Raw genomic sequence first — 12,740 nt, 5'->3', positions numbered from 1 at the left:
CTCACCTCTGATACATAATCTAATTGTGAGACCTCTGATTTTGGTCCTGTCAATTTTTCTTTAATTAATTTCTAAGGACCTCTCACTTCATGCCCAAACATTAACTCGAAGGAATGAATTGAATAGATTCATTTGGGGCATCTCTAATGGCAAACACTATGACTGGGATACCTTTATCACAATCACTCTGGTAATCCTGACAGTATGCTCTCAACATGCTCTTCAAGGTCTGATGCCATCTTTCTAAATGTCCCTGGGATTCAGGATGATACACACTGGATTTAAAGTGCTGTATACCTAAGCTATCCATCACCTCCTTAAACAGCCTAGCAGTAAAACTTGACCCTTGGTCTGACTGAATCTCTCTGGATAGCCCATAATGTGTGATGAAAGCTATTACCTCCTCTACTATCCTTTTTGCCTTGATACCCTGGAATAGAATTGCCTCCGGAAATCTGGTAGATATATCCATTATCGTTAACAAGTACGGTTTCCCACTTTTAGTTCTCTGGAGGGACCTACAGAGTCAATTATAACCTGCGTGAAAGGTTCTTCAATTGCGGGAATTGGCAACAAAGGTACTGGTTTTATTACCGCCTGTGGCTTACCTACCATTTGGCATGTATGACACGTACGGCAAAATTTAACCACAGCCTTGTGCATTCCAGGCCAATAAAATGCTTTTGTACCATAGCCTGAGGCTTTCATCCCATAGGTGACCTCCTATAGGTAGTTCATGTGTTACCCATAATACCTCCTGTCTGTAGGCTACTGGCAACACAATCTGGTGCACTTTGGCCCATTTCTTCTCTGCACTAATCTGCCATGGTCTACATTTCCATGTTAGGATTCTAACTTTCAGATAATAACCCTCTGGGATATTCTCTGCTTCATTTTTGGAGTACATATCCACATATATCTGTTATTGTCTTTCTTGCTGTTGCAAGTGTCTTACCCTTTCAGGACTAAACACTCTGTCTGACCCTCTGCCTGTTCAGGTCTTTCTCTCACCATTATGTCAAACAGTGTTTCTGCCAACTGAGTCGAGAGTGCTTATGCCCGTACCATCAATTCTCCTGCTCCTTGAATGCTGCCTGACCTGCTGTGCTTTTCCAGCACTACACTCTCGACTCTGAGCTCCAGCATCTGCAGTCCTCACTTTTTCCCTGTCCGCTAACTGAACCTCAACTCCTCCATCTTTCCCATTACTTTTTGCTTCGTGCTATGACTTATGATAGTGGGATCTGGTTACCACATAATCTGGGAAAATACTAGAATATTTCCGTTTGAACCCCCCAGTTTCTTTGTCTTCATTGGTTGTCCACAACATGATTGTCACTCCCACCTTTGATCCTGCCAAATCATTCCCAAGAACAAACTGAATTCCTGAAACTGACATTCCATCCCTCCCACTGTAAATTCCCCAGTCTGGGTTGGCACTCCAACCTGATTTTACATAAGAAAATGCTAAATTTCTGTCCACGTATTCCATAAATTGCCACACTCTCGGGTAACAGATCAGAAAGAGTGCATATTCACTCATCCCTTACCACCAGCAACTAGTTAGATCATGTATCTCTCAAAATTATAACTTCTTGTCCTTCTCCCCCTGTTTTTTTCTGAGTAAACTTGACCCACAGAGGCAAACTCTTTGGAGAGATCAGGTACTAAGTCCATACCGAGCTCCTGTCCAGGCTGTGCACTCTCCTGGAGCTCCTGGGCTCTTCTTGGGATCTCCTCTCCTACCTTTACTAATGCTACTGGCTCAGCTTCTTTTACCACATCTTTTCCCACAGTGTCTTTTTTTAGTGACCAGCACAGTGACTTTACGTGTCCCACCTTCTGGCAGTGAAAACACCTTTTCCCAGTGGTGTTCTGAAACCACCAACACCGTAATTTTCTGCATTCCTCTCCATTACAGTGAAAATACCTGAGGCCTTTCACCTCCTATTCACCCTCTTGGGCTCCTTTAACTTGTGGTAAAATCTTACCAGTGCTCTCTACTCTTGGTTTTGTAGCGTAGGATCTCCCCTTCTCCCAACTTTTATTCCTCACAGATACAGGCAATAAATAGTTACAGGCAATAGAGAGAAACATTCACTCCATCTGGATGAAGGTTAGAACAACAAAAAAGTATAAACAGATTAATCTTGCAAAAATACCAAGAGACAAATAATATCAGCAAGAGGGTCTGAAACAATTGTGAAACAGTGTTATTCTGACTTTGAGAGAATGAACGTTGGCCCCATCACAACCTCATGCACAACCTAAAGAACAAGGGATGAATGACAGAGAAAAAAATGATAAGAAGGTCCTGAAGAAGGATTACACCTGAAATGTCGACTTCTCCACCTCCTGATGCTACCTGGCTTGCCGTGTTCTTCCAGCCTCTTGCTTGTCTACAGAGGAAAACTACGAGACAGAGAGAGGAAGAGGTCATATCCTCTAGAACTTTAAAGAATCTAAATAAGCTTCTGTTAATTTGATAGAGCTGTAACAGTGATTAAATTTCATTCATATTAATGGGATTTGAGAGCGTGCCAAATGAAAAGTACTCAAAGTAATGACGATAAAGTCCGTTCTGGTATCAAACTTTAAACCATCTTGCAGCATACAAATTGAAGAAGCTGTAAATGACAGCTGCTAGACAGAGAGAGATTGTGTTTGTATGGCCTTTTAAAGTCAAGTAAGAGAGAAGCTACTCCTGAAATGTCAGCTTGGTCATTGAACTGTTAGGTATAACTGTGTATAACTTCATGAATAATCTTATATTAGAGCTGATATTCCAAATATTATAACAATTGGTAGAAATGAACATCTTTTCTAATCTTCTGTACTAGGGCTAGCCAGGAATATGAATTGCATGACAGGATTTCAAAAGTCATTAGTAATAAGCAAGTAGACGATGTAGCTGACAAATGTCTGGGAAGGGGCACAAACAGTATTGGAATGTGGAGAAAGTGAGGACTGCAGATGCTGGAGATCAGAGTCGAGAGAGAGGTGCTGGAAAAGCACAACATCCGAGGAGCAGGAGAATCAACATTTTGGGCATAAACCCTTCATCAGGACTTCTGGATTTAGGATTCCTGATGAAGAGCTTATGCTCGAAACATCAATTCTTCTGCTCCTCAGATGCTGTCTGACCTGTTATGTTTTCCCAGCACTACACTCTCGATTCAGGATTGGAAAGTGGTCAATAAGATGCATTGTAACAGCCCAAAGACATGTGATAGGAGTTCTGGCAACTATCATGAGATGATGGGAACACCTCAGGTTGTCTATGAACTTGTCCATCATCGATTGCGTATTCACAGGGTTAGATGTGTAGGTCAGAGAGGATGTGGAAAGTATTGATATGTAACCATTATAATGCAATCTGTGTTAAAATCCTGTACTTTATTGAGAAAGTCATTGTTTTTACCTCGTTGATTTTAACCCTACTGCGAATCCTCTTGCAAGGATGCCTGCCTTGAAGAAGTTTTCCTCCTCTCTCTACAAGAATCTCAGGGAGTCCCTCTCCCACTGCAACTCCCAGGTCATTTCCTCTGCCCTGAAGCTCTTCAACCATGTCGTGAAACAAACTCGCCACCACAGCCACATTTGCTTCCTCAGTGCCTGCTTCCGTAACCAACTCATCCCACACGGACTCCGGACCACCTTTAAACCAGCAGAGTTCGGACCCGAACAGGACAAACAGTACAGACTACAGATTCAAAAACACCAGCAACAGTTCTCCTTCAAGATCCTCCGCTCCACGCTTGCAGCAATGCGCCGGCACCTAACCTCTCTCCAGTCAGCCCTGCCTCAGCTGAGGGCCACACTCTCTCAGAATTGCAAAGGATCCACTCTGTACTACATCCTCAAGAGAATTCATACTCTCAACAAACAGTATTTCAACTCCATCTCAAATATCAAAAACTGTAAGTACAACAAACTTTTATCCACCCACCTCCATAACCAGCGCTCCTCAAACATTCCAGAAGATTCCCCTGACCTTGGAACCTATTCCACCATTAGCCATGCGGCTGATGCAGTTGCCACCCCCGCGCTGATTGATGATGTCACTTCCGTTCCCATCATGGCCACTCCCACAACCACTTCCACCCCTCACAATTCCTCACGCATCACACCTGACATCACTTCTGCCCTTCACATCATCGCTGATGCCACATGCTCAGTGACTTCCGCCACCCCTACTGCTATGGTCACCACCACTTCCGCCCCCACCAGCGCCACTCACCTGCATTCTGCTGACATGCCCCCCACAGACCCCACTGTCACTATCCCCACCCCCCAGAACCCCAAGGGGAACACTACCCCTGCTCATGACTCCACCCCCATTCCCCCCACCATCACACCCACTCCAGTTACAGGTTCCGCCCCCACTCCCAGCTCTACACCCACACCAGATCCCAGCTCCCAGCCCTGCCGAGTTTTCACCATCCCCCCAGACCTCCCCCTCACTGAGACGAACGATCAGTCCTCAGCAAAGGACTCACCTTCATCCCCCTCCATCCACGCATCAATGAATTTAATACACGCCGTGATGTCGAACAATTCTTCCATCGCCTCCGCCTCCGAGCTTACTTTCACAATCAGGACTCCCGCCCACCTTCCGAGGACCCCTTCGCCCACCTCCAACACACTGCATCCACCTGGACACCCCGCGCTGGCCTATTACCTGGCTCGACCTCTTCATTTCCAACTGCCGCCGGGATATTAACCGCCTCAACCTGTCTACCTCCCTCCCCCACTCCAACCTCTCACCCTCACAATGCGCAGCCCTCCAATCCCTCTGCTCCAATCCCAACCTCACCATCAAACCAGCGGATAAAGGGGGTGCAGTGGTAGTCTGGTGCACTGACCTCTACACCGCTGAAGCCAAACGTCAACTCGAGGACATCTCTTCCTACTGCCCCCTCGACCATGACCCCACCCCCCATCACCAAATCATCATCTCCCAGACCATACAGAACCTCATCACCTCAGGAGATCTCCCACCCACAGCTTCCAACCTCATAGTCCAGGAACCCCGCACTGCCCGGTTCTACCTCCTTCCCAAGATCCACAAGCCTGACCACCCTGGCCGACCCATTGTCTCAGCATGCTCCTGCCCCACTGAACTCATCTCTACCTACCTCGACACTGTCCTATCCCCTCTAGTCCAGGAACTCCCCACATACGTTTGAGACACCACCCACGTCCTCCACTTCCTCCAAGACTTCTGTTTCCCTGGCCCCCAACGCCTCATCTTCACCATGGATATCCAATCCCACTACACCTCCATCTGCAAGGACCAGGGCCTCCAAGCCCTCAGTTTTTTCCTCTCCAGACGTCCCCAACAGTACCCTTCCACTGACACTCTCATTCGTTTGGCTGAACTGGTCCTCACCCTTAACAATTTCTCCTTTGAATCCTCCCACTTCCTCCAGACCAAAGGGGTAGCCATGGGCACATGTATGGGCCCCAGCTATGCCTGTCTCTTTGTTGGCTACGTAGAGCAGTTGATCTTCCGTAATTACACCAGCACCACTCCCCACCTCTTCCTCCGCTACATTGATGACTGCATTGGCACCACCTCGTGCTCCAGCGAGGAGTTTGAGCAATTCATCAACTTCACCAACACATTCCACCCTGACCTTAAATTTACCTGGACCATCTCTGACACCTCCCTCCCCTTCCTGGACCTCTCCATCTCCATTAATGACGACCGACTTGACACTGACATTTTTTACAAACCCACCGACTCCCACAGCTATCTGGATTACACCTCTTCCCACCCTACCTCTTGCAAAAATGCCATCCCATATTCCCAATTCCTCTGCCTCCGCCGGATCTGCTCCCAGGAGGACCAGTTCCTTCACAGAACACACCACTTGGCCTCTTTCTTTAGAGACCGCAATTTCCCTTCCCACGTGGTTAAAGATGCCCTCCAATGCATCTCGTCCACATCCCGCACCTCCACACTCAGACCCCACCTCCCATACCGTAACAAGGACAGAACACCCCTGGTGCTCACCTTCCACCCTACCAACCTCCGCATAAACCAAATCATCTGCCGACATTTCCACCACCTCCAAACAGACCCCACCACCAGGAATATATTTCCCTCCCCACCCCTTTCCGCCTTCCGCAAAGTCCGTTCCCTCCGCGACTACCTGGTCAGGTCCACATCCCCCTGCAACCCACCCTCCAATCCTGGCACTTTCCCCTGCCACCGCAGGAACTGTAAAACCTGCGCCCACACCTCCTCCCTCACCTCTATCCAAGGCCCTAAAGGAGCCTTCCACATCCATCAAAGTTTTACTTGCACATCCACTTATATCATTTATTTTATCCGTTGCTCCCGATGCGGTCTCCTCTACATTGTGGAGACTGGGCGCCTCCTAGCAGAGCGCTTTAGGGAACATCTCCGGGACACCCGCACCAATCAACCACACCGCCCCGTGGCCCAACATTTCAACTCCCCCTCCCACTCTGCCGAGGACATGGAGGTCCTGAGCCTCCTTCACCGCCGCTCCCTCACCACCTGACGCCTGGAGGAAGAACGCCTCATCTTCCGCCTCGGAACACTTCAACCCCAGGGCATCAATGTGGACCTCAACAGTTTCCTCATTTCCCCTTCCCCCACCTCACCCTAGTTCTAAACTTCCAGCTCAGTAACTGTCCCCATAACTTGTCCGGACTTGTCCTACCTGCCTATCTTCTTTTCCACCTATCCACTCCACCCTCTCCTCCTTGACCTATCATCTTCATCCCCTCCCCCACTCACCCATTGTACTCTATGCTACTTTCTCCTCACCCCACCCTCCTCTAGCTTATCTCTCCACGCTTCAGGCTCACTGCCTTTATTCCTGATGAAGGGCTTTTGCCCGAAACGTCGATTTCGAAGTTACTTGGATGCTGCCTGAACTGCTGTGCTCTTCCAGCACCACTAATCCAGAATCTTTATTGAGAAATGTTAAGCATTCTTAACATGCTTTGTTGGTCGGGAACTATGAATAAATATCAATTTCTGCTGCTGAAGGTAAGACTCAAGACTACCCGTTAAAATCTCTCTCTTACCTTGATATTCTAGGACATGGCAATAGTACGAAGGAGGAAGTGTTGGGTGTCAAGGAAAATATCAAGATAGATAAGACCCCAGGGTCTGGTGGGATCAACCCCAAGATACCAAGGGAGAGAAAGGAGGAGATTGCTGGGGCCTCAACAGAGATCTTAATTTTTTTTTAGCCACAGCTGAGCTGTCTGAAGACTGGACAAAAGTCAATGTTTTTCTTTTGTTTGAGAAGTACAACAGGGAAAATCCAGGAAATTATAGGCTAGTGGGCCTCATATCAGTGGGCAGGAAATTACTTTAATAGGTTCTTAAGGTCAAGATTGGGTCAAGTATGCAGCCTTGTTGCCAAGTCCCCTCGCGTCCGTCAATATTCTCCTCACGATCCCAAATGCTGTTCCCCCGGACATCTGAGGGGCACTGTGGATTCGCTGACAGCTGTTAGCCCTTAAAGGAATGGTGGAGTCCTGTCTCAAGTTCATCCAGAGGGAAAAATAAAAGTGAAACAAGCAGTAATAGTTAGAAATGAACATACTGGTCATACATGTTATTCACAACTTATTACTGTGTTTTGTCTTCTGGATAATGTCTGTATGGAAAGAGGTAGGCACTCCCTCCAGGCCTATGCCTGTGAGTTGCAGGATAAAGATACTACTTTCTGATTTCAATGCATCAGTGGTGCCAAACAGAACACAGCTAGCACCATGCACCTTCAATCTCATTCCTTCCAATCTTCTGGAAACTTTCAATAAATAAGCTTCCTCATTTCCCCTCCTCCCACATCATCCTAGTTTCAAACTTCCAGCTCAGCACTGTCTCCTTGACTTGTCCAGACTTGTCCTACCTGCCTATCTCCTTTTCGCCCTATCCACTCCACCCTCTCCTCCTTGACCTATCACCTTCATCTCCTCCCCCACTCACCCATTGTACTCTATGCTACTCTCTCCCCACCCCCACCCTCCTCTAGCTTATCTCTCCATGCTTCAGGCTCACTGCCTTTATTCCTGATGAAGGGCTTTTGCCCGAAACGTTGATTTCGCTGCTCGTTGGATGCTGCCTGAACTGCTGTGCTCTTCCAGCACCACTAATCCAGTATTTGGTTTTCAGCATCTGCAGTCATTGTTTTTACCTCCTAAATCATTACAGTGCAGAACGCAAACATTATTGAAAAATGACACAAAGCTGAAACTCTGCATCTTGAACTAAAGATTGTGTGGTCAAGTGGCCAGCAGCAGCTATGCTTTGAGATGGGTTAAGATGGGTCAAGCATGCTGGAAATTTTGGTCAAAATAGTTTAAACTACAGCCAGGACATGTTGCGACCCGCAGTTTCTTGTGTTGACCAAATAAGGAAGTGTCATGTGGTCAGCTCGACAGACTCCTACCATATTACCTTTTATGGAGCATGGAATGCAGCTGTTTAACATTTGGGAGTGACTTTTAACCAGTAAAACTCCATTGACTGGAATTGAACCATGTGATCAGGTGTTGGTCCATTCATTGGCTGAGTGCCAGAGATGTTTCCGGAAAATGATCAGGCTTTCGGAATAAAAGTTAACAGAACAACAGATTCTCAGGCATAGCCTTTAAGTCCACATGTAAGAAGTATGCCCTCTGAAATTATCTTCAGAGAAAACAAAGACCCATGAGGCAAGATCTATATTGATAGCCAATTTGGCCACTTCAGTCAAATCAGCGAGGTGTTTATTTCAAGCCAAACTTAGGAAGTTAAAGTCAGAGTTAGGGTTAAATGGTTGCAGTGAATGTACGTTTTATATTGGGTGTTGGAACATAGAGTTAAAATAAAGAAGGGTTTGTTAAATTAATTTCTGAGTCACGCAAAGGAAGAATACTGATTCCTGGGATGGCAGGATTGACAAATGAGGAAAGGCTGGATTGACCAGACTTGTACTCACTGGAATTTAAAAGAATGATGGAAGATCTCATGGAAACATGTAAAATCCTGATGGGACTGGACAGGCTAGATGTGGGAAGAATGTTCCAGATGTTGGGGATATCCAGAACTAGGGGTCACAATTTAAGAATTAGGAGTAGGTCATTCAGGACTAAGATGAGGAAGAATTTTTTTCACTCAGTGCTGTGAACCTGTGGAATTATTTCACACAAGAAATTGTTGGGGCCAATTCATTAGATATATTGAAGAGGGAGCTGGATGTGGTCCTTGTGGCTAAATGGACTAAGGGGCTACAGGGAGAAATCGGGAGTGGGATACTGAGATTGCATGATCAGCCATGATCATATTGAATGGTGGTGCAGGCTCGAAGGGCTGAATGGCCTACTTCTGTTCCTATTTTCTATGAATCTATGAGTACCTGAGTAAAAGATTTGAGTACTCCTCTTGGGACAGAAGAAACCAAATGTTTTGGTGATTATTGGTATTTTTTTTTCCTGTATGGTTTCCTGTATCATTTGAGGAGCAGGAGATGAAGGGCTTATGCCTGAAATATTGATTCTCCTCGTCCTTGGAAGCTGCCTGACCTGCTGCGTTTTTCCAGCACCACACTCTCAACTCTGATCTCTAGCATCTGCAGTCCTCACTTTCTCCTTCCTGTATAATTGTCATGATGGGTTCAATACAAGAAGTTTTACTAACTGAGTGACTGACAAACTATCTTTTTTTTAATAGTCACTAGTTGTACACGGGCATCACTGGCTGATCCAGCTTGTATGCCTGTCACTAGCTGCTCTTTAGTCTAATGACAGACCGGAGCTGAGCTCAAACTAATTTCAATACTGGATGTTGTCTGAGCACAGCTCATTAGTTAGTGCCCTCACCATTGTGTCAGAGGCTTTTTTTGGGTCAAGCACCATTCAGCACTTGGTTAAATGTAATGATGATTGAACAGTGACATTTTCAGATGAATGCAGAAAGGAAATATACATTTCCACAAGAAAAAGATAAGGCCACTGAATTAAAAAAGGTTAACAAGAATATTAAAAAGAAACTAAATTGAACAGAAATGACTAGTCAAGCAATAATGGGCAATGAGAATCATACAAAAGAGTACAAAGTTCAAAATAGGAAAGTAGATTGCCTGATTCTCAAGGATTTATTTCTTAAAGCTATCAATAAGATGTGCAGGAATTAAATTGGTATTTCTTTTCTGTTCCTTTTATTCAATTGCTCTTGGGTTCAGTCAGTGATTTCATGCTTTTTGCTTCCTGAAAATTTTCTTTATGTTCATGTTTCAAAAATTCTCAGGATGTAGCACCTATCATGGTCATCATTCATAACCCTTTATTGCCCTTGGAAAGTTGATGGTGAATCTCCTTCATGGATTGCTGCAGTCCACTGAATGTAATGATACGTCTAATCCCATTACAGAAGGGAACTCTGGGATTTTGACTCAGGCAACAATGGGAAACTGAGATAAATTTATGTCAGAATAGCATTCATACATTGAGTTTTGCTATTTATATGGGGTTTCCAATCAATACACACATTCTCTCAAATCAGTACACACATTGGAAATCACCACCATCTCTCATGGGTAGCACTGTTTGGTCAACAAATGTTGGCCCAGCCAACAATGCCTATGGTACACATCTCATGAGCGAATAAGAAAATAATTGTTTCAAGTCAATTTGCACATTTCTTCAAATCAATGCACACATTTTCCCATGAGGTGCTCCCTTCCAGTTATCTCTGTGACAAATGTAATCAAGATTTGGAGATCAACATCACGTCATTACACAAAATTATTTTCCAACTTGGAGATTACTGAGTTGGGGAAATCAGAGGGTTAAGAATCTTAAGAATTCATAAACCCAGAAGATTGAGTGCTCCATTATTGAATACATTGAAGGCTGGGATAGATGGTCTTGTGGTGTCAGGGAATAAAGGGAAATGGGGAGTGCGCAGAAAAAAATGATTTGAAGCGCAAGATCAGCCATGATCAACATAAATGGGGGCAAAGGATGTTTGAAGGGCTGATTTGGTCTGCTTCTGCTCCCATTCCCTTTATGTTCATAAGTTGCCAAGCTGCACTTGTTCATCTCAGTGATGGAGGTTGCTGCTTTGTGATGAGAATTTGCCTTTATTGGAAAATCACAAATGTCAGCGAGAGCTAACAGACAGTATGATTGTAAATAGCCTGGTCAAGGCATGAGTTCTCACATCCTTTCTCATTCCCCTTACTTTTGTTATTCTGATGACTCTGAAAAATGATAAGGTTAGAAATGAACCCCCCCCACCCCCTGCCCCCGCATCCCATAACACAATCCGACCATTGGAGCATCAGTAGACCATTCAGCCCTTCAAGACTGCTCCATCATTCAATCTTGGCTGATACGTTTTTCAACACCATTCTCCTGCCTTCTCCCCAAACTATTGAATCCTTTACTAATCAATAACCTATCACTGTCTCAAATACATTTGATAACTTGGTCTCCACAGCCTTCTATGGTAAAGAGTTCCAGAGATTCACCAGTTCTGAACAAGAAATTTCTTCTTTTCACAGTCCTAAAGGGTTGACTCCTCACTCAGAGGCTGTGCCCTCTGGTCCTAATCTCCCTTGTCTTCTGGGACCCTAACTGTCTCCATTGATTCCTGAAATGTCACCACCAATACCTCTACAATCTCCTCAGCTATCTCCTTGGGGATGTAGTCCATCTGGTCTGGATGATGTATCCACCTTCAGAGCTTTCAGCTTCCACAACATCTTCTCCTTAGTGGTGGCCGCTACACTCACCCCTGCCCCCAACTATCGAAGTTCTGGTATGCTGCTGCTCTCTTCCACTGTGAAAACTGATGCAACGTACATATTCAGTTCTTCTGCCATTTTGTTTGTTTCTCATTACTGCTTTGCCAGCTTCATTTTCCACTGGCCTAATGTCCATTCTTGCCTTTCTCTTACCTTTTATATATCTGAAAAAACTTTTGTAATTTTCTTTTATATTAATAGTTAGCTTGCCCTCATATTTCATCTTCTCCTCCTCCCCTGTTTTGTAACTTATCCTCTGTTGGTATTTAAAGGCTTCTCATTAATTTACACCATTTTATATGTTTTTCCTTTCATTTTTATGCTCTCCCTGACTTCTCTTGTCAGCCGCAATTGTCTTGTCCTTCCCTCAGTATGTTTCTTCTTCCTTGGGATGAATTTCTGCTGTGCCCCCCCGAATTACCCCCAGAAACTCCTGCCATTGCTCCACCATTTTCCCTGCTCAGCTCCCCTTCCAATCAACTCTGGCCAGCTCCTCCCTCATGACTTTGTAGTTACCTTTAGCCAATTGTCTGATTTCAGCTTCTCCCTCTCAAACTGCAGGGGGCATTCTGTTATATTCTGCCTCCCAGGGATTTTTTCATCTTAAGTTCTCTAATCAATCCTGCCTTATTACACATCACCAAACCCAGAATTGCCTGTTCCTTAGTGGGCTCTGCCACAGCTGCTCCAAAAAAACATTTCTTGGATATTACACAAAGGCCTTTGAGACCCATTACTAACCTGGTTTTCCTCATCCACCTGCATATTATGGTAATCACCCCATGATTATTGTAACCGTACCTTACTTGCGTGCCTTTTCTATCTCCTGACTACTGCTAGGAGGCATCTAATAATTCTCATAAGGGTCTTTTATCCTTTTTGGTTCCTTAACTCTACCTAGACAGATTCTACACTTTCTGTCTCTGTATCATTATTGATTAAATTTCATTTCTTACCAAC

This window comes from Chiloscyllium punctatum, chromosome 15, assembly GCF_047496795.1.
Source record: "Chiloscyllium punctatum isolate Juve2018m chromosome 15, sChiPun1.3, whole genome shotgun sequence".
Lineage (NCBI taxonomy): Eukaryota > Metazoa > Chordata > Chondrichthyes > Orectolobiformes > Hemiscylliidae > Chiloscyllium > Chiloscyllium punctatum.
Note: the sequence above shows the minus strand (reverse complement) of the source record.